Source organism: Lepus europaeus, chromosome 14 (genome assembly GCF_033115175.1).
Source record: "Lepus europaeus isolate LE1 chromosome 14, mLepTim1.pri, whole genome shotgun sequence".
Taxonomy (NCBI): Eukaryota; Metazoa; Chordata; class Mammalia; order Lagomorpha; family Leporidae; genus Lepus; species Lepus europaeus.
The window spans coordinates 36,339,576-36,362,010 of record NC_084840.1 but is presented as its reverse complement, the minus strand read 5'-3'; positions in this window follow the sequence as shown (position 1 = coordinate 36,362,010).

Here is a 22,435-nt window from a genome sequence, read left to right as displayed (position 1 = left end):
CATGGCATTTGGGGACCAATTGGTCACTATAATAAGCCAGACAATTCCAGAATATGAAACAGTCCTAGAAATTTCAAACCAAGGAGAAAGTCTTAACATTTTCCCCAATTTCATTTTCCACCCAATTGGTATAATTGTAAATCTGAGTTTTCAAGGCATCAACTTCAAACCTAGTCATTTAAACTACTGTTGATTGTAGCCTAATGACACAGGATGCCCTCCTTACCCACCTTCTTTCCTGTGCTGTTGTGAGACAGCATTGATGTCTATACGATAGATCCAGTTGATGTGATCCTGAACAGTAATATCAGGTGAAAGAGCTCACATGTTTCAGCTTCTAGGACTAAGGGGAAATGTAGACTTCCCATTCTCTTCACTGGGTATCTCAAAAATGAGCAATTCAAGCTTCACTTTGTATTAAAGCTCTTTCTTTTTCATTTACTTCTTTTTTTAAATCTTTTTTTTAAAGATTTATTTATTTATTTGAAAAGCAGAGTTACAGAGAAGCAGAGACAGAGATGGAGAGAGATCTTCCATCTGCTCTTTTGTTTTTTTTTAAGATTTATTTATTTTACTTGAAAGTTACAGTTACACACAGAGAGGAGAGGCAGAGAGAGAGAGAGAGAGAGAGAGAGAGAGAGAGAGAGAGAGAGATTGAGGTCTTCCATCCACTGGTTCACTCCCCAGATGGCCGCAAGTGTCAGAGCTGCACCGATCTGAAGCCAGGAGAGCTTCTTCCAGGTCTCCCAAGTGGGTGCAGGAACCCAAGGATTTGGGTCATCTTCTACTGCTTTCCTAGGCCATAGCAGAGAGCTGGATTGGAAGTGGGATGCTAGCACTGCAGGCGGCAGCTTTACCTGCTATGCCACAGCACCGACCCTCCCTAAAACTCTTTATTGACAATCCAATTAGTATTTTGTAAACTAGTATGACATTTTAGAACATTATTATTAACAGAGATTATTTACCAACAAAATAAACACACATTCTACCTCAGTGGTTCCCCAGCTTTGATAGGAGGTCAGATTTTGCTTGACATAGCTAGGGAAATCTGGATGGGGGAGATAGGGGAGTTTGATAGGGTCTCTACGGAAGTACTCCCCAGTATTTCTCCTAGTTTTGAGGCAGTGGATCTCTTTTGGCTAAGGAAGGTATGTTGGGAGTTTTTTGATGTTTCTCTTCATCATTTCTCCCTACAAATACTCCCTTAAAAATACAGGAAGAAAACCAATTAGTGTTGTCAGTTTTAAGAGGGAAGTATGCATCAAGGAAAGGTTTTCTGTATGAGATTTCTTATTCCATTTTGTTTGTATTTAAAATAACAAAGAAAGATTATACCATGAAATGAATGAGTATAATTTGACTCTTCACTAATAGTATATTTTACTTTTGAAATTATTTTGAAAATTATTTTAGAAATTAAACATATAGCCTCTAACAATTGAGAATTTAATACTTACATAATGCTAGTAGAGAAGGATGGGGGCACTGTCACCAGGATTCTGCCAGAGGGCAGTGGATTGTGAGCTTTAAAAAAAAATTACCAAGTACTGTACATGTGTATGGGAACATTTGCAAAACAAAGCAGTGTGTTTTTTATTTATTTATTTGTTTTGACAGAGTGGACAGTGAGAGAGAGACAGAGGGAAAGGTCTTCCTTTGCCATTGGTTCATCCCCTCAATGGCCGCTGCGGCTGGCGCGCTGCAGTCAGCGCACCGCGCTGATCTGAAGCCAGGAGCCAGGTGCTTCTCCTGGTCTCCCATGCAGGTGCAGGGCCCAAGCACTTGGGCCTTCCTCCACTGCACTCCTGGGCCACAGTAGAGAGCTGGCCTGGAAAAGGGGCAACCGGGACAGAATCCAGCGCCCCGACCGGGACTAGAACCTGGGGTGCCGGCGCTGCAGGCGGAGGATTAGCCTAGTGAGCCATGGCACCAGCCACCAGTGTGTTTTTGAAATACAACATGTATCTGGGAGTCATCATTACTTTCCTCTCCTCTGGTAACAGATCTCTACATTTTCTTTAGGAAATCCCTTATCCTTTCCCAATCATGATGTTCCATTTGGGTGGTTCACTGGCTCCAAGGATGTACCCTGATTGGCTTAAGCTAACAGGCAGTTTATCATCTCTCTCATGTCATAGTGATTGGTTAAAGGCTGGTGATGTGATCCAGTCAGAGCCAATGAGAATAAAAGTGATGTTTGCTGGAACTTCTGGGGAAATGACCTTGTCTGTCTTCTTTGTTCTGTGGTAGAAAGAGGAGATATGATCTTGGTCCTGCCTTGTTGAGAGAAGTCCAGTGAGGATGGGCCTGGAAAAACACAGAGTCAGAGATACAGAAAAACAGCTGGCTACATGGCCAAATGTACCAGAAGCCAGCAACCTTCCTGGACCTTGGAATTCATTAGCCAACACATTGGTCTATATTGTTAAACCCAGGTTGATTTTTTTCTAGTTCATTTGCAACTCAAGGAATCCAAAAGTCATAGGCCTTTTTGTGAACATAATGATGAATAAAATTTAGTACAGTTTGGTGATTCAGAGAGCCCTTTAAAGTTTTAGAGTATCTTTGATTGTATTAACATTTTCCCATCTTCTATATTCTTGATGTTCTGGGGCCTCATAGCCTGGAGAGAGACTGCTCCATCCAGGGCTAGCTAATTCTTAGAGACATCAACCAATCCACAGCTCATATCCAGAACTTTCTCTTCTGTCTGGCTCTTACACTTTAGGAGACCACATTCCTCATCCCAGGACCAAGTACCAAACAACTGCAGACAGCCCGTTTATCCTTGAGCCCACAGATATATATATATATATATATATATATATATATATATATATATTTTTTTTTTGACAGGCAAAGTGGACAGTGAGAGAGAGACAGAGAGAAAGGTCTTCCTTTTGCCGTTGGTTCACCCTCCAATGGCCGCCGCGGTAGGCGCTCTGCGGCCGGCGCACTGCACTGATCCGATGGCAGGAGCCAGGTGCTTCTCCTGGTCTCCCATGGGGTGCAGGGCCCAAGCACTTGGGCCATCCTCCACTGCACTCCCTGGCCACAGCAGAGAGCTGGCCTGGAAGAGGGGCAACCGGGACAGGATCGGTGCCCCGACCGGGACTAGAACCCGGTGTGCCGGCGCCGCAAGGTGGATTAGTCTAGTGAGCCGCGGCGCCGGCTTGATATATATATTTTAAAGATATATTTGAAAGGCAGAGGGTCAGAGAGAAATAGAGAGATATCTTTCATCTGCTGATTCACTCTCCGAATGGCTAGAACAGACAGGGCTGAGCCAGGCCCAATCCAGGAGCCTGGAACTCCATGCTGGTCTCTCACATGGGTGGCAGGGACCCAAGGACTTGGGCCATCTTTTGCTGTTTTCCCAGGTTCATTAGCAAGAAACTGGATGGAAATAACTGTGACTCAAACTGGCTCTTAGATATGGGATGCCTGTGTCGTGAGCAGTGGCGTAACCCAGTGCAACACACACTGGGCCCACCACTGATATTATTTGAGCTAGCCAATTTAAGATGCCCTCTCTACCTTATCTTTCCTGTGGAAATCACAAAAAGTCTCATATTCAGATTTTTCTCTTTGCTCCTTCTGCCTTGTGACCAATTTTCATCCTTTCTCATGTGGCCTTATGGCACACTTTCTTCTCTTGGGAATTGATCAGTGATGATCAACCCCTGGTCAACTGGCTCACCATACCTGAATAATAATAAGACCTATATTTAAAAACAGTGCCATGAATATAAAGTGCCACAGTAAGCTATAGAATAGATGTCAGAATGGTCTATTTTGATGATGTTCTTGGGAGGATAGAGGGGACCAGAAACTGCCAGTTGCTAAATTCTTCATTGCTTTTGTTTCAAATGTGTTGATAAGCATCAAAACCATTGATTGTGTAAAGATGGAACAGCAATACATAGTGATGGGATACGGTACTTTTAGTTAGATTTGTTTTATTTTTTATTTTTTGATGATGGTGTTGGTGATATGAAGAGAGTTCTAAATGAGTGCAAATGGTCATACATAAGTTTTATTGTTTTCTTTTTTATTCTAGTAGCCCTCTGAGGGTCTAAGCATGGTAGAATAAGTATTATGTCAATTTGTATCCAAATTTTTAAAATATAGTTTTAAATTAGAAATTTCTTGTAATCAGTAAGTGCTTTAGGAGCTAGAATAGTGTTATTTTTATTATCTATTCTTCATTCCCAGAGGGAAAAAAACAGTAAATCTACATCCCTTATTTTGTACTACTGATTGGTCCCATGAATCATTTTTATGGCTGGCAAGACTTAAGAGGTCAAGCAGTATAAGGAAGTAAAAGGCTCAAGTTTACTGTTTAGGGTTCTAAACATATAGTTACCTACTCTCCAGAGCTGAAAGCTAGAGTTCATTCATTCTTACATTCATTCATTTGTAATGGGATGCCTCGTGGAGAAAAAGTGTTACATTATTTTAAGGCTGAAAAACTACCGCTGTAGGAATTGCAAGTGGTTTCTGAATTGTCTCTGTGCAGAACCTTGTATTGAAGGACCCTTATGAGGGAGAGGGACAAGAAATTAGGCCTGGGCAAATATCAGGGGCTTCTTAAGACGTTAGATGTTCCCCAGAGTCTAGCGGGCAGGACGTTCTCTGGGAAGGAAAAGTCAATCCCCTTCAGAGAACCTCTAGGCACGCCCAGAGCAGAAATGCCCCTCCCCTCCAGGAAACCTCTGGGCGCGCCCAGAGCAGAGCTGCCCCTCCCTTCGGAGGGTCTCTAGGCGCACACTTATGATGTCACTGCGACCGGCCAATCCTGTAACATCTTAGCACTCTCCCTCAGCATTCTCCGGTATGCTAATTGTCCCTCCGAACCAACCAATCCCGTGCCACCTCTGCATTTTATACCAGCACTCTCCACCAGCATTCTTCGCCAGCATTCTCCCATATGCTAACGGTCCCTCTGAACTGACCAATCCTATGCATGCGTTAGGAATATGCTAATTCGTTGCCTATATAACCTGTGTGAAACTGCCGCTCAAGGCTCCTCCTCACTGCCTGAGGTAGGGGCCCGTTTGCGCAAACGTACAATAAATACCTCATGCTTTTTGCATCAGCTGGTTTGGAGTCTGGATTTTTGGGCGTCCTCTCGAGCAAGTGGGCATCTCTACTACTGAGAGGTCCAACAGTATGACAGTCTGGGTGTGTGGTTTCAAGGAATAGAAACCAAGGCTAAATAACTTGGATTGCAAATGATTTTTTTTTTTTTTTGGAAGCATAACGGGAGAATGTCAGCTCACAGAGCTGATAGAGAAGACCAAAGAACTCAACTTTGAAAATGTGTGGAAACCAAAGAGGGGCTTGGCAGCAGAGACAACCAATCCAGAATATGGGCACCATCACAACAGTACATTGCTGCCATTACTAGGCTCAGTGGTTGTGAACCCAGCCACCACCACTAGCATAGCCACTTCTGGTGGTTTTCTTTCACTTTTCATTGTCTGGTATAAAATCATGCATTGCTGAATGAGAAGGATACATTATGGGAAATGCATAATTAAATGATATTGTCATTGCACAAACATCAAAGACTGTATTTACACAAAATAGGACAGTTATGATGCCAATAGGCAATATAATCTTATGAGATCACTATTGTATATGCGGTTCATCTTTGAAACATTGTTATGTAGTGCATAATTATATTTGTGGTGATTATAGCACTATAAATAGACTGCTAGTTCAGACCATTTATAACAATCTACAGGACTCTACCTGCATAGCATAGGGTTGTCTATGTTAGTACTAGACTGATGATTGAGTGGACCATCACACCATCCTATAAGTTTTCTTCAGGTGATGGGGTATGTTATAGTACCATTAAGTTCTATAGGCATCAACCAGATTGCCTTATTTCTTTTTCTGTAAAGTGAACTCCTTGATCAGAAACAATTCCCTATAGCAGATAATGGTGTATCAGGCATACAGAAAGTCCAATGATGGCCATAGTGGCAGAATCATGGTGGATGAGGCAGAGAAAGAAAATCTATATTTAAAATAAGCATCTATGCTTGTTATAGCAAATGGATGCCCCTTTATACTTGGAGGGCTCCAATATAAGGAATGTCTACAGGTTGCTGGTTTGGTCCAATAAAGTACAGGGCTGTGCCAGGGATTCTGAGTTGTGTGCTGCTGGTGAGTTGAAGAAGTTCTGTTTTTGTTTTTCATCAAATGGAAGTTATTTGTTTCCATCTGCAGATTATAAAGATGTTGTCTGGAGACTCTGAGATGTAGAAGAGATAGGTGTGACTGCAGGGCTGGATCCCTTCATCAGGTGAATATGGATGAATTCCAGCATACAAGAAAAGTGTTGGCTGAGGCAGGACCAGGGATGGTTTACTCATTGCAATGAGAGGAAAAGGAGAGCAAGTGGGTACAGATGGTTCTCATTTGCTCCTGTTTTTCCAGTGAAATGAACCATGGAATTATCAGCTAAAGACAGGGGTAGGGAGAGGAGATGTTAGAGGAGGTACTAGAGTTGCTGAAGGAGAGAAACATGCATACAACAAGTGGGGAAGCAAATTTATCTGGCATTGATGGTTATTGGGCAGTTTTGCATGGTTGTGAGTCTTTCTCTAGCATTGTATAGTTGTTAGATGCAGTTTGGGAATTGGAAGGATCCTGGATCTCACAGAAATCAACATAGAGGCTGGAAAACCAGGGGTGGAGAATAGGCAGTAATCAATGGAGGTGCAGCAGAATGAAACTTTAGGCCAGAGTGTGGCCATGGTCACTGATGTACAGTGCTATTGCCACTATATATAGATGTCACTCAATACCATTAACACCAGATTCAACAGCCCCTAGATATGGGTTCCAGGGCTATACAGCTATCATAGCTGCTGTAGAGTTAATCTTCTTAACCTTAGTTTTTGTATTACTTGTTCATAATTTAAAGTTGAATGGGACTGGACAGGACCACCTAGACCAAATAGAGCCTTTGCATAAAGTAGGTGAAGACATGCTTCCCTTCAGACATTTCACCCTCACTTGCCAGAATATTGGCATAAGAAATATATAAACTAAGGGTGGCTATGCTGCTCACAGTGCACTCTGGAACTGAGCAGTACATAAAAAATCATAGCCGCAGCCCTGGCCTTTTATGTGCCCTTGATTTGCCTGCCAAGGTGTGGGAAGAATGAGAATCACTCACATTTAGCTTCTGTGGATTTGTACAAAGGGGGTTCCTCTGAATTGGGAAAGAACTTTTGATTCTGATCAACAATCAAGTGAAAATATCCAGTACAGTACGTTTCCATAGTTTGAGGATCCTTTATTAGATACATCTCTTTAGGAAAACCTAAGGCACAAACCTACCCAATGTATTGGGAAAGATCTGCACTAGTAAAGTGGCTAAAATAAAAATGACTCAGATTGTCTATGGCCATATCACCCTGAACGTGCCTAATCTCAGAAGTTAAGCAAGGTTGAGCCTAGTTAGTAGTTGGATGGGCAACTCAGACAGATGTTAAGTGTTCTGTTTCATAATGATAGTTGAATGTTCTTATGGTGGAAATCGTTTCTTCCTTGTAGAAACTTGTTCAGAGATTACTAGACTGCCAGGAGAGATGGGTAGGCCTGACTTTCCTATCCCATACTGTAAAGGAATGATTATGAGATGTATCAGGACTGGGAGCATTATGCGGTCTGCGCTGATAGTAGTGGTAGTGGTAGTGGTAGGGTATGTGATGATGTAGTAGTAGTAGTGATACCCCTCACTGCTCTTATTTAACACTCACACCTTTTGATATTATTGATATATACAGTGATTGTTTTGGGGTCTGAATGGAGCAACTCTGTCCCTTGTTCCTAAAGAAAATTATGTTTCTACTGTCAGTCATCCTGGGGCGGGAAAAGAGACTGAGACAGAGAACTTCCTGTCATTTTCCAACCATGTCAGGTCTTTGGGCAGAGGAAGACCTTGAGATTTCTTTGAGGGAAATTGGTAGGGATAAGAAGTCAAACATAGGCCAGAGGACCTTGCGAATGTCCACGTGCAATGGCAGAAGAAAATAATCTGTGTTCTCACTTGTCTCTCAAAATCTTTGATAATGGATCTGTTACATACTATTTGCTTGTTCTTACTAATGCATTGGGAAATTCAAGTGGGGGTCCACGCTTGAATTGAAATTATATGGAGTGAGAATAACAACAACAAAAAACAATTGAAAGATGACAAGAAATAACCAGGAGGTTATGTGTCAACCAGAACAGGTATGTGGAACACATTAGCGTTCCTTGGGATGCTCAGAAATTACCTGGTGAGAGGCAATCTGCAAAACAAAGCATTTCCCAGGATCTATGAGGTGTGGGCTTGATTTATTTGTATTAGAGCTTTAAAGGCAGAGACCATTCTAAAGGCTAGATAGAGAGCTTGGAGAGACAATGGTGATATGTTTATTAAGCACCCACAAGTCCATTGAATAACTACCATGTGACAGGTACTTTTTTGAGCACATGAGGTAGGTGTGTGAATGAGATGCTGTTCCTATCCCCCCTCCTAACTCTAGTGATGGAACTAGACTGGTAACTCAGCAATTATAGTTCATTATAATGTGTTTTTGATAAACACCTACCAGAGGATCTTGAATTGTCATGTCATGGCAAGGGAGGCAAGGTCTCTACAGTGATGCCATATCCAACATCTCAGAGCCATTCTCTTTATCTTCCCATTCCCTGTCCCTTCCAGTGGATTTGCCATAGCATTCACTTGGGCTGATACTGTCCATGGTGCAATGCAGCCACATTAACATTCTCGTCAGACCCAGAGCTTCCCCTTCCTCGGCTGAGATGTATGAGCATCTGCAACTTCATTGTCGCAGTCACAGATGCTGGCATGGCGGCAGCTGGACTGTGCGGGGACTTCCTGCCTCCACCAGTGGATGTAGAGCACACCTGGATAGCTCGTTTGCCTTCTGGAGGTCTCAGGAGCAAGGGTTAGAGTTCAATATGAGTGTGGTGAATACTGAGACCTATGGAAAATTCTGCAAAGGAAGCTTCCTCAGTGCATGAAAGAGAATATTGTTCTTTATTGGGTCCCATTATGCAGCAAATGCCTTTATGTACTATCTCATTTAACCCCCACTAACATTGCAACTCCATTAGATAGGTGAGGAAAGAGAAGACCAGAGAGTTTAATGAATTTTTTCAAGGTCATAGTATGATTCATTACAACAGAAACAGAATTTAACTTTCACCTTTCTGATCCCAAGTCTTAAGACAGTGATTCTTAACCAGGGGTGATTTTGCCTGCAGGAGAGATTTAACAATGTCTGGAGGGATTTTTTTTTATTGTCATCACAAGGAGATTTCTGATATCTAGGTGGTAAAAGTCAAGAATGCTACTAAACACCCCACATGGCAGGATAAGTATCTAGTTCAAAATATCAGTACTGCTACCGTTGAGAAACTCCAAATTTGAAGAACAGTACATTGCCATGCTTTTCACTAACCTCTGCCCCTGTCTCCTTCTTTCCAGGGATTGCCAAAGATTCTGGGGGCAGCTGGAAGCAGTTAGGTCTCTACTCAGAACAGGGGGAGAGCAGGTTGTTTCAGAGAATGAAAATCTGTCTGTAAAAATGTTGAACACGGTTAGTCCATATGGCAACATAATTAGCCTTGATTCCCTCCAAGGAGTGAGAGGTACCTGCTGGAGTCATGCCGATGGCTTGTGATATTATTTTCATAGAACAAGACTCTGGGTCTCTTCCCAGCCTGAACTGAAAATCTCTGGCTTTCAGTAGTTGGTTGGGTGGTCTGAGATTTTCTCTTCAATGGGACATCCTATGTTGTTAGTTTCCATTTTCCTCACAAAGGTTAGGGCTATGATTCACCCCAGACCAAAGAATGATATTTCTTAAGAGTTGGGAAGATAAACATTGCACCAGATTGCAAGCAGAAAAGAGGTGTGGTTGAGAAAACAAATCCTGCTTAAAGCAAAGGAAACACGCTACCAGTGCAGTTTGCTGATACATTATCTGGTAAAGTCTTATTGCCACAAAATACATTGTTTTAGGGCCTTATAGAGCCCTTTCAGGTCTTGGATGAAAAACATGTTTCATGAGTGGGTCCAGCTTTTGCAGAATTTATGCTTTGGTTTCTTTGTTATGGTGGAATAGTAAGTTGAATGTTAACTTGTAAAAGCAATTTTTTATTTGACTTGGTGATATCTGCTTCCTTTGTGAGTATGAATGTTTTCACAACACTGTGCATCTGGGCAAAGACACAACACACACACACACACACACACACCCCTGCTCCAAATGGGAAGAGACATGCATGGCTTTGGGAATGAGGAACTGTCAGAATTGGTGCTGAGGCATGTAAAATGGATCTTTTTCATATACTGAAGAAACTGAAAGGTGGGTGAAAAAGTTGGGAAAAATAGGTGAGTAAGAATTGGGAATTTGAGTAGATTTGTGACATAATGTTATGAGGATGATGTCTAGTGCACTATGAGTCTCCATTTCTTGACCTTTAACTTGGGCCAGTTTGTTTATGATATATCATTTTGAGAAGCTTGCCAACCTACTGTTTTCTCTAAAATATTATTGGGGGATATTAAAAATTCATGGAGAATAAAATAAAAATTAAAAATAATTAAAAATTATATTTCCATGAACCATTTGAAGCCTTCTTTTATTTGCTTTTAATTAGTTTTCATAGAAATGGGTCTTATGTAATATGAAACACTGAATTTGAAGCCTGGAGACCTGAACTTAAGGCCTAGCTCTGTTGCTTTCCAGCTGTTTGACCAATGGTAAGCCACATAACATCTTTGGTCTTTAGTTTGGCCATCAGTGAAATGTCTGTATTTCCTGCTTCCAAGTGTTTTTGTGAGCATCACATTTGATAATGCATGTAAAGTGCTATGAAAATAGCAAGGCAATATTTAAAGGTCAAATATAATTATGAGTAAATCCAGATTTCATTTTGAATTTTTATTGTTTCATGTAATCATTTCTCTAGCCAATCCTATCAATGCAAAGGACAACAGACCTTTGAAACCTGATTTTTTTGACTTTATTATTATCCCACTTGCTGTTCAGTGATGTGATTCCAGTTTTACATTCTGAAGATTGGTTCTTTCTGTGACCATGTTTATTTCTCGCTGTCATTAATTAAGATGAGAACAGTGATTTAAAAGTTATACAGTTACCCAAGGCACATGATTTAAAAGTACTTCTCTATTTAAAGGTAACACCTTGCATTGTGCCTGTGTTTATTTTATGCCTGTATGCAGCAGTTGGTGGCATTTGTATGGTTAATTCTGCAGCTGCAATGGATTGTAGAGCAGTCAGAAGAACTCATGGCTCATGGATAGAGGAACCTTGTGCTGGGGTCTCCAGTGATTGAGATATGGGTCAGAGGCTCCAGGGCAATGCTGTTGCAGTCTGCTAATTTAGATCACTTGCACTTCTGGTATTTGCTTATATAACAAGTATGTATGGTTTTTTTTTCCCCCTTTTGAAAGTATAGGATGGTAACATGGCTATTTCTTCTCCTTTCTGATCCTAACTGAATTTAGACATGACATCCATTTTTCTCCTTGAACCTCATGGGCAACACTCTCATCACCATCACCATCATCATCATCATCATCATTATTTATTTGTTAGAGAGAGAAAGAGAGTGAGAGCAGGAGAGTGAGAGAGTGAGAGAGAGAGAGAGTGAGAGAGTGAGAGTTCCTATCTTCCAATTTACTCCTCAAATGCCCACAAAACCTGGGCCTGGGTTAGGGCTAAAGTTGGGAGCTAGAAACTCAATCCAGGTCTCCCATGTGGGTGGAAGGGGCCCAATTACTTGAGCCATCCATCCCTACCTCCCAGGGTTTGCTCTGACATGGAGCTGGAGTCAGGATCTAGAACCAGGAATCAAACCCTGGTACTCCAATGTGGGATGCAGGTGTCTTAACCACTAAGCTAAATGGCTGCTCCAGTTCTCATCATCTTGAATCTCATGACCTCTGGGCTGTTCTGCCTTCCATGCACATCATATGGGCTGTCAAGGCATGAGTGGCGAACCTACATGGGTAGTGTACAACAAGCTCTGTGGCTCTCAGTGGCTCTGGGACATATTCCTGGAGCTGAACAAGAGGAAGAAGCAGTGTGGCTGCTGCTCCTACAAATCAGTGAACAGTGGGTCCCCAGGAAGATTCCTCTGAGATGACTGTTGGGGACAGCTTCCTTTCTAATTCTGGCTGATGTGATCTCTAGACCACCCATAGGGATGGTGGAAGACATTGGAATTTCTGAATTCTATATCCTGTGATCTTCCTGATCTTAATTCTTAAGCTTAAGAGTCTAGCTCATTCATGCAGCATGCCCATCTGCAGGTTGGACAGAGTTTTGGTCCATTGGAAGAAGTGACTCATTGACTAAACTACATACTGGAATCTGCTGACAAGTAGAAAATGCATAGGTGCTACAATATTCAGAAGTAGCAAGCAGAATTGCATAATGTTCTTTCAGAGGAAAAATTCTTTCACATAATTATCTCCACAACTCTGTGAGGTCAGGAGGGTGTGAATCATAATGTCCATTTATAGCAGAAAAAATGGTGGCTCAAGGAAGTCCGTGATCAATGCATGTTACCCTACTAGTAAACAAAAGCAACAGCCCTGACATCACATCTCCTGTGTCTGAGGCCAGAACTCTTTCCTTTGGACCACAAGATCTTGAATTATTGAACTGTGGGAAGAAGAGGAGAGGGTAAATAAGACAGAAGCTAGCAGTTCTAATTCCAGTTATGCTTGAGTCAATTTATATAATTGGATATGTTGGAGGCCAAGAGTTTTGTTTCATGTTATATTAGGAATTCCTATTCTTTATCTTTTCTAGAACAGTGCTGTTTAAGAGACTTCTTCCTTTTGCCAAATGAAATCTGACATAAAAGCCCATACATAAACTGAAATTGAATGGCTGTGATTGAAGTGGGGGTGTGGAACATTGTCTGTTCCACCTTTTCTTGCCCCTCACAGTGGTCTTGGGACACCACTGAACACTTGTGGAGATGGACCCTTATGTCAAAGGGTTTTCATTCTCTCCCTGTCTCAGTCCCCCTTCCCAATTTTGTTGCATGTCTATCTTCTAGCTGTTCTCTTCAGAAACTTTTTCAAGTTTTCCTGGCACCTTTCCAGCTTGCTGTGTAGTACTGGTGAGGAGTCTGCTTTTGTTATCTATTCCACAGCCTTTCTGGGTTCAGGAAGGCACTAGAAGAAACATGGTAGACAACAGCCTCTGCATTACTCAACTTTTCTTTATTTCTGTTGTGGCCATAAGACAGAGGGCACAGCGTGTTGCCCAAGGACATCCCCCACCTTCTTAGGCAGCTAGACAATGATCCAAGCCCTTGAACCTATAATGGGCAGTCAGCATTTTCCACAGCCATCAAATCCTCCTGAGTCAGTGGAATGAAGCACTGGAGCATGGCTGAAGGTTTTCCTCCAACTGACTATGGGTTGTGGGTGCATTAAACATCTGCTTGCCACCATACACTTTGGGATATTGTGTTTAGGAATTGATGATTAGTACCCAACTGCCAAAAATTATAGATAGACACAATCTTTTCCTGTACAATGATAGCATTTCCTTGATCCTGATATGCAAGGGATCTCTGCTTTGTTCTCTGTACTTGAAGGTTATTACCCACCTCAAGACCAAATGTTTTTCTTTGCATTTGGGAAGGAATGTCATGCTCTTTTGGTCCTTTGACTAGGCCTATGGGCTCCCTGCCTGTGCTGTGCTCATAAAGGCACTTTAGGTGAAGCAATCATTGGAAGTGACTTTCTTGAGAGATTTCTTGTTTATATAACATCTGTGTTTTCTCCTCATGTTTCAACATTTTAAAAATATTTGTTTATTTATTTGAAAGACAGAGTTACACAGAGTTAGAGGTAGAGACAGAGAGAGAGGTCTTCCATCCGCTGCTTCACCCCCCAGTTGGCCACAATGGCCGGAGCTGCACCGATCTGAAGCCATGAGCCAGGAGCTTCCTCAGGGTCTTCCCACGTGGATGCAGGGGCCCAAGGACTTGGGGCCATCTTCTACTGCTTTCCCAGGCCATTGCAGAGGCTGGATCAGAAGTGGACTGGAACTGGCACCCATATACAATGCTGGCGCTGCAGGCAGAGGCTTTACACACTACTCCACAGTGCCAGCCCCTCAATATTTCTTAATAGAGGGCACCAAACCCATGCTGCTCTTATATACTCCCTTCACTCCTTTCCTAGTTCAGCACTTACTTTTTACCGCAATTTGCAGGATTGATTGGGTCTCTGGAGATATCCTGGCCAGAACCTTTCAATGGGTCCTGTTCCTCTTATGAAATTCTGCTGTTTCTCACTACTGTGGTTCATGCTGACAGGAACAGCTCACACTCTACATTGGAAGATGAGTGACCCCACTTAGTTCTTTTGTCCTGAGCCTGTGCTCCCATGAGGTTGTACACAAGAAGTCCTACATTATAGGCTCTTTTACAGTTATGAATCAAACTATACTTTGTTCTCTGAGCTGTTGTTCCTTGTGAGCACTCCCCTTCTGCTGAGAATCGCAGAGGGAAGAGGAGAGAAGTATGATTCAGGCACGGAAAATCCACCTCAAACCTTAACGTTGTAATTACCTAAAGGCTTCTAGATTTCCGTGACTGCTGGGAAATGTTGCTTTCTCTTTGTTAGATTCTGAAGTTCAGGTCACCCTCAGTTACTTGCCATCAATTGCTTTTCAATATTGCAAGGCATGGCCATGAATAACCTGGGTGATGTATTTCAAATAATCTGAGAATCTCCAAAACTCCTTTTTTGACTTCCAACAAGTGAATTTTCTCTACCCAAGTTTCTCAAGGTCATATGGTAACTTCCTAGCCACTGCACTTACCTTCCATTATTGATTGTCTCACTAGGCTTAGAGGCTATAGGTATTTATGGGATGGCAACCTTGCCCAAGTTTATAAGGAAAACAGATATGTGGAGATGAGAAATGATCTAGGGACCTCAGCCAACATAGATGCCAATCAGGATCATTTGGAACAAGTAAGCAATATTCCTTTCCTCACAATTGTTTTCCCCTTTGATGGATTTAAGTCATTCTTCCTTGACAAATGTCATTGGCATTCTTTACTCCATCACTACAATAAAATAATGACATCGGAGTCTCCTTAAGTGGTAAGATAAGCAGGTATAGCTATTGCTGGGTCAAAATTATTTTGTCAAAATGAATTCACAGAGTATAAGTTCAAGGTGAAGGGAGGTGGAAGGCACTTTGAATTCTTTACTCAATCTTTTTTTTTTTTTGACAGGCAGAGTTAGACAGTGAGAGAGAGAGAGAGAGACAGAGAGAAAGGTCTTCCTTCCATTGGTTCACCCCCACAAGTGGCCACTACAGCTGGTGCACTATGCCGATTCGAAGCCAGGAGCCAGGTGCTTCCTCCTGGTCTCCCATGTGGGTGCAGGGCCCAAGCACTTGGGCCATCCTCCACTGCCTTCCCAGGCCACAGCAGAGAGCTGGACTGGAAGAGGAGCAACTGGGACAGAATCCGGTGCCCTAACCGGGACTAGAACTTGAGGTGCTGGCACTGCAGGTGGAGGATTAGCCAAGTGAGCCGTGGCACCAGCCCTCAGTCTTTTTTAAAATAAAGATTTATTTATTTATTTGAGAGGCAGAGTTACAGACACAGAGAGACAGAGACAGACAGAGAGAGAGGTTGTCCATCTGCTGTTTACTCCCCAGATGGCCACAATGGTCGGAGCTGGGCTGATCTGAAACTAGGAGCCAAGTGCTTCTTTTGGGTCTCCCGTGTGAGTGCAGGGGCCCAAGCACTTTGGCCATCTTTTAGTGCTTTCCCAAATCATTGCAGGGAGCTGGAACAGAAGTGGAACAGCCAGGACTTGAACCGGCGCCCATACGTGATGCCAGCCCTACAGGTGGAAGCTTAATCTGCTATGTCACAGTGCCGGCCTCTTCTCCTCAATCTTTAATTTCTCATATTTCTCAACCTAAAAGGAAACCTCTGTGTTAGGTGTTTCCCTGCATTCTCTTTGTTGAGAAGTAGATGAGGCATCCATAGCCTTCTCTTCTGTGTCCTTTCTCCCTTTTGTGGTATAACCCTCTTTCTCTCTTTTCAAGTTCCTATTATACTTCCCTCTCTACTTTCCTATTGGGCAAGCAGGAAAAGACAAGATATTGTTCCTCCCCAATACTTAATCCATAGGAAGCCATATCAGCGAATTAATCCACACTTGCCTTCCTCTCCTGCAGAGGTAAGTGGCTGCAATGGTTACCTTGTGGGACTATGCCAGCTGCCTCTGCTCATGGGAAGCAACTGTGAGGTCCCTGTCCAAATAGAATTCTGCGGAGACTCAACTGACAGACAAAAGGAAGGTGAGTCAGAGTTGATTAGCTCTGTGTGAGCTGACCCTCTGGTCACATTCCTTGGCCTTAAATAGAGGCATGAGGGTGCTGGCTGAGATTACCAAGTGGGCACTCTACTGATGGATGAATGATGTATAGGATGATAATGACACATTTTGGGATTGATCCATATGAGGCAGCCCCAGGTAAATGGAAGGGTTGGTTATTACTAGGACCCTAGCAGTGAATGTATCACCAAAGTTTCAATTCCGTCAGCCCTCTAAGCTACTGGCTGCAGCTGGGTAATGCACTGCCTCCAAGGAGCAACTATCGATGTGCTGCAGAGGAATTAACTTTTACATAATGGATTTTTGTTTTCACCACTGCTCATAAAAACAGCCACCTTGAGCAAATGAAAATGTGTGTGGCAATTTGTGCATTTCTAGTCATGACCATAAATGGACGGAGGTTCCTTCAGGAGGCAATGACATTCCTGCAGCCCAGAGCTGGCTGAAGCATGACTAATGGAAATCAGTGCTATGGAGAAGCTGGCTTTAGAGGGATAAGGAAGAAGTGATGGTGCACACTGGAAAGGAAGAAAGGTGCTTGAAAAGGTGGGCCTCATTCCTGGGTGAGATGCCTAGGAATCTGGCTGTTGCCAATGAGTTAAACTGATTTCCGGAAGAATGACTGGTCCTGGAGCAGGCAACAAGGAACTTTTAGAATCTTCCCCCTGCCTCTTTTTGGAGACCTTGATCGTCCCTGTTGGGACAGAGCATGATGTCCCCTCAACACCCTCAGTCCTCTGCCCTGTGCATCTCCTGTTTCCCACATCTTCTTTCAGAGATGAGATTTCTAGCCTTTATTTCCCTGTTATCCCACCCTCCATTTCCCAAACTCTCTCCTAACAAAATTTTAGAACCATTGCCAATTTGATCATTGCTACGTACTACTTCCTAGGTAATAGTGTACATTCCCTGAGGGCCCCACGAGGGACTCCAGATCCCAGTGCTGCTCACTCCTACCCTCAGTGTTGTTCAAGAAAGGCCATTAGGTGATTTCTGTGCATGGCCTGGCCTGAAACCTGGTACTTTAATAAAATGCTGTGGTTGTTCTTTGGATTTTCCTCTGTCTTGTCTCTGGCATATTCAAAAGTTCAGACAAGAGATCTTGGGTACTTGTGATCATATTTTGTAAGACCAGAACTCCCTGTGTTAGTGTCCAAGGAACTCTAAACTCCAGGATCTGGAGTCTTAGGTTCCTGTACCCACAGATAGGGGTCTGCAGCTGCACTGGATTGAGTCTCAGGTAAGGCATTTATTTGCTGCATGATTCAGATAATTTCTTTGTGGCAGATTAATGATGACCAAATTCTCTTTTACAGTCTCTTATCAAGAGGTGGAGTCTATTTTGTATGCTCTTGCATCTGGGCTGTCCTGGAACTGCTTCTACCAACATATTTGAAATACTGCTAAGACAGTTCCAGGTCTACAAAGGATTAGCAGTATCTGCCTCCATCTTTTAGGGCCCAAGTTGTTGTGTAGGAAATTTGAGTACCATGCTGGAGATAGAGAGCATGCAGAGGCACCAGAAGGCCGTATCAAAGTGTCAAATCAATTGTGAGTCCTCCTGGCATCTGATTGCACCTGCCTGACATACTGAAAGAGAAAGCTGCTCACATAAGCATGAAAAGAAATTACTGTTTTAAGCTGTGATGTTTTGGGGATAATTTGTCATGTGGCAGCAGGTAACCAGAACACTCTGTAAGTTTCTATTTCCCTAATCATAAAATTGAGATAATCATAGAGCCTGCCTTTGAGTGGATGTAAAGTTTAAATAAGAGGTTGTGAGGTAGGTGCTTAGCAAGACTTGATATACAGATAAGCTCTGACTTAATGATAGTTCTATGTATGATTTTTCAACTTTATGATGGCATGAAAGTGATAGCCATTCAATAGAAGCTGTACTTCACATTTTGAGTTTTGATTTTTTTTTTCTGGCACAGAAATATGCCATCCTATGCTGATTTGCAATGCTGGGCAGTGGTAACGACCCTTAGCTCCCAGCTGGCCATGCCATCCTGAGTGTAAACAATTGATACTCTACTGTGTTGTCCAGCTGTGGTGCTTGGTAGGTTAGGTGTATTTTAAAAAAATGTTTTATTATTTTTGCTTATTTTTTGAAAAAACAGAGTGATAGAGATAGAAGGAGGGAGGGAAAGGAAGGGGAAGAAAGAAGAATAAGAGATGGGAGAATTAATTGATTTTCTATCCATTGGTTCACTTTCCAAATGCCTGTAACAGCCAGGGCTGGGCCCAGCTGAAGCCAGGAGCCAGGTTCTCCATCCAGGTCTCCCAGATGGGTGGCAGGGATTCAAGTATTTGGACCATTATCCACTGCTTTCCAGGTACATCAGCAGGATGCTGGATTATAAGCAGAGTAGCTAGAACTTGAAACAGGCACTCAGGTGTGGGATGTGGGTGTTTTAAGTAGTGGAACTTGCTGTACCACAATACTCCCCAGATTAGGCGTAGTAAATGCATTTTCCACTTACAATATTTTTAACTTTTAATAGGTTTATCAGGATATGATTCCATCATAAATTGAGCATCTGCATTAAATATTTTCGTTAGACAGCATATAGATGTAAAAGATACTGATTTTGGAGTACAATTATATTTGAACCTCGACTCATTGGATTCTGGGGTGATGGATTCAGATCAGTATGCCCCAGTGAAATGAGCTTGGATTATCTCTGAGTTAATGGTTTAGGAGATAAACCCAGGGACGTGAAAGTGGCCTATGTGGTTAGAGAGCGGGAGAAGATGGTAGGGATTTAAGTTGCTAGGGGGAAAAGTGGTGTCACAGATCACAGGTCCTGGCTGGCAATTCCTTTGTGTTCCATGGAAAATCATCTTCTCTGCTTTCATTTCCCCTCTTCCTGAGGAATGAAACAAAAGAGAGATCAATGATGTCATTGTTAGAGTCCTAAGATATTCTTGAGACCTCTAGGAGTCTTGTAAGCTTTTAATTTTTGTTGGAGCGACCCTGAAAGCTTTCTTAGCCATGTTATCATCAATCCATTTAATCTACTCCCTCTTTATACCTCTCTTTACATCGATCATAGCACTCATTTCATGATTACTTCTGTCTTTTCTGCTAGGTGGTTTCTTCATCAAGGTGCAGGACATCCATCTCCATGTCCTCAAACCTGAGACTTACAGAACCTGGCACAAAGTAGATGTTCAATAATTGCACATAAGTGATAGTTATCAGGTTGATTTTTTTGGTCAAGACATTGAAGGCCCTGCCCATGGAAATTCAAGACCACTGCAGAATGGGTTTCCTTATCTAATTGTGTTGGCTTTATTGATTTCTGACTTGTGCTAAAAAATGGCAATTTAAGAAGAGAAGTTAAATGAGTTTAAGAACAAGCAAGGCAAGAGGCCAGTTTTCATTTCCTCAATGCTTTTTGTATAGTACCTTATAGAGAAGTGAGTCAGAGCATTGGTATTCAATGAACTACTTGTTAATAATGTTATCCAGTAGTGTTAGTGGGTGTTCTAAAGTATTAAGGAGGAAAGTGAGTCAGGACATCTTATGGGGTGCTTTACATTCTGTCTCTTGGGCTGGTTACAGTTACATGGGAACTGTCAGTGTTTGCTAGATGCCTGGGCTTTTCTGGTAAGAGCCGCTTCTGACTGAGGCTATGTTCAGAGGGCACTGGGTAGGCCTGGACAGTGCATTTGACCTTGGTTCATTTGTTTCATAGTTCAACATAGTCCTCATTTCTCCTTCCATATAATTATCCTTACTTTATATAATAACAGTAGTTGATAATAAAGATGGGCTTATAACAAAGCAAAAAAAGTCAAAATATGGCAGGAGCATTTTTTTCCTTTTTCTTAGTGATAATAGTTTTATATGTATGGGAAAGAGAGAATAGTGTTTGCAGCATTCTTATTGTCCTAAGTATTATTTGAAAGAACCATGATTCTTATTTTTCTCACACTCATTGCAGTGCTGTCGCAAACTCCAGCCCATATGCTGCCTTAATGAGAAGATTAAAGACCTATTAGTGTCATTTGTTTTGTTTCTAAGCAGTAGGTGACAGGAGAGCTAAATATTCTCTGAGTTTATGCAGTGACTCTCAAGGCACAGAGACCAAATGGCTGCAGTGACCTTGCTTTTTATGTTCAATTAAATGGAGCAGAGATAAGATCTATATTGTTTCTGAAGTGTTGAGGTCCACAGACAGGGGATGAAAAATTTCTTTGCTTGTGCCAATGGGAAAAAATAGAAGAAACACACTGGGAATTCAAATATCCTCTCAAGTCTCATTTTCACTCAACCACTGTGATACTTGTATTTGATAGAAAAGTTTGGTTTGGGGATTTGGCAGTACAAGGGCATGGCAAGTGATTGATGGACTTACATCTACTTGTAGATAATATTGTTAACAAGTAGTCTATTGAATATCAATGACCTGTATGCTACTGTGGTTTGTGCTAGAGGAGTTCTAAAGAGGTATAGGATGCTCCTGCTGTCAAAGATTGTAAAATCTTGTTTGAATTAAAGTGTCTGTGCATTAAAAGGAATCAGTTTCTCAGAGTAGTGCTAAGTATAGGGAGAGAAATGAATTGCCCCTCACCTCTCCTTTCCTAGGATTCCAGGGACTAGAGAAATCATTAAAGGAACATTAGCTGCATGGGAAATGAGGTTCTGATTTATTACTCTGGGCAAGCAGCCTATAACCTCAATAAGTATTGCTTCTGATGAATTGTATTAGGGAATATCAATTAAGTCTGAGGTCATAGTGGGGACTCATTGCTCCTACCTCAGTGTGACTAGATCCATATAAGTGATTCTAAATGGGCTTACCAATAAGTTGAATGAACAAGGACACTAGAGAAGTGTGGACTATCTCCACATGTGCATACTGAATGGGGACAGGAAGAGAATTGGTCACTGACCACAGGAAGTAAAAACCATCACCAACACTACCCCCACTGCAATAGTTGACCTTGTTTCATTTTGGCAGAATAGTTAACATTCCTCCTAGTAAAACAGAGACTACTGAATGCCTGACTTCAACCAGTTGGCATGCAACTCTTTTTGTCCTGTGGATGAGCCATTAGAGTTTGGAATTGGCTTTTGTAATAAGCCTTTATATGGGGAAAGGGTTCTTGAGTAGAAATCCTTTAGAAATATAAGAGGATGGGGGAGAATGATTTCTTTTTCTCCAACAGTGTATGAAATGTGTTATAATAATTGGAAGAGAAAAGAGACAATTCAGACAATTCTGGACTGGCAAGGGGCTGGGGACAGTCTGAGAAGGCCTCACAGAAAAGCTGGTTTTGGATTGATTTGAAGGTAGGATAGAAAGCAAGAAGGAAAGGAGCTGGCTTTCCAGGTGGTGTAAGAGGCCAAATAAGGAAAAGGAAGTGGTGTGTGGAAGCTCTGAGGAGAGCGTTGTTGGTGGATCTCAGAGCAAGAAATCAATGGAAACCAATCAAGTGCGTTTGGATTGGATGCTCAATCTTTACCCTCTATTGTTAGGTGATGCTCTCAGGAAAAAGTCACGAGTACAAAAAACCCCCTTAATGTGTATCAGTGAACTTGACGTTGTAGGATTTGATTATTGTTTATAGTCCTTGTCTATATTCCTGCTGAACAGTGGTCTTTCTACTTTTTACTTACTGAACTCTTCATTTAGTGGAACATTTCAGCTGTGATTATAAAGTACATTAGAAATATGCTACCATAAAAAAAGTAAAAAAGAAAGGAAAGAGGAAGAAGGGCCAGAGAAAGGGATGGATGGATAGACGTTCCATTATATTCTTAGAATTGTGTCTGTGAACTACATGAAATCTGTTTTCTTTATATTAATAAAAAATAAAAAATATAAAAGTTGCTTAGGTGGATGTTTGAAGAACTTCTGGGGTTCTATACTCACAAAGATGGAGGGGACCTGGGGCAGGCATGACAGCCCCCCACAGCTAATGTGGTAACACTATTGTATACTGACCTTTAGATGGTTTACA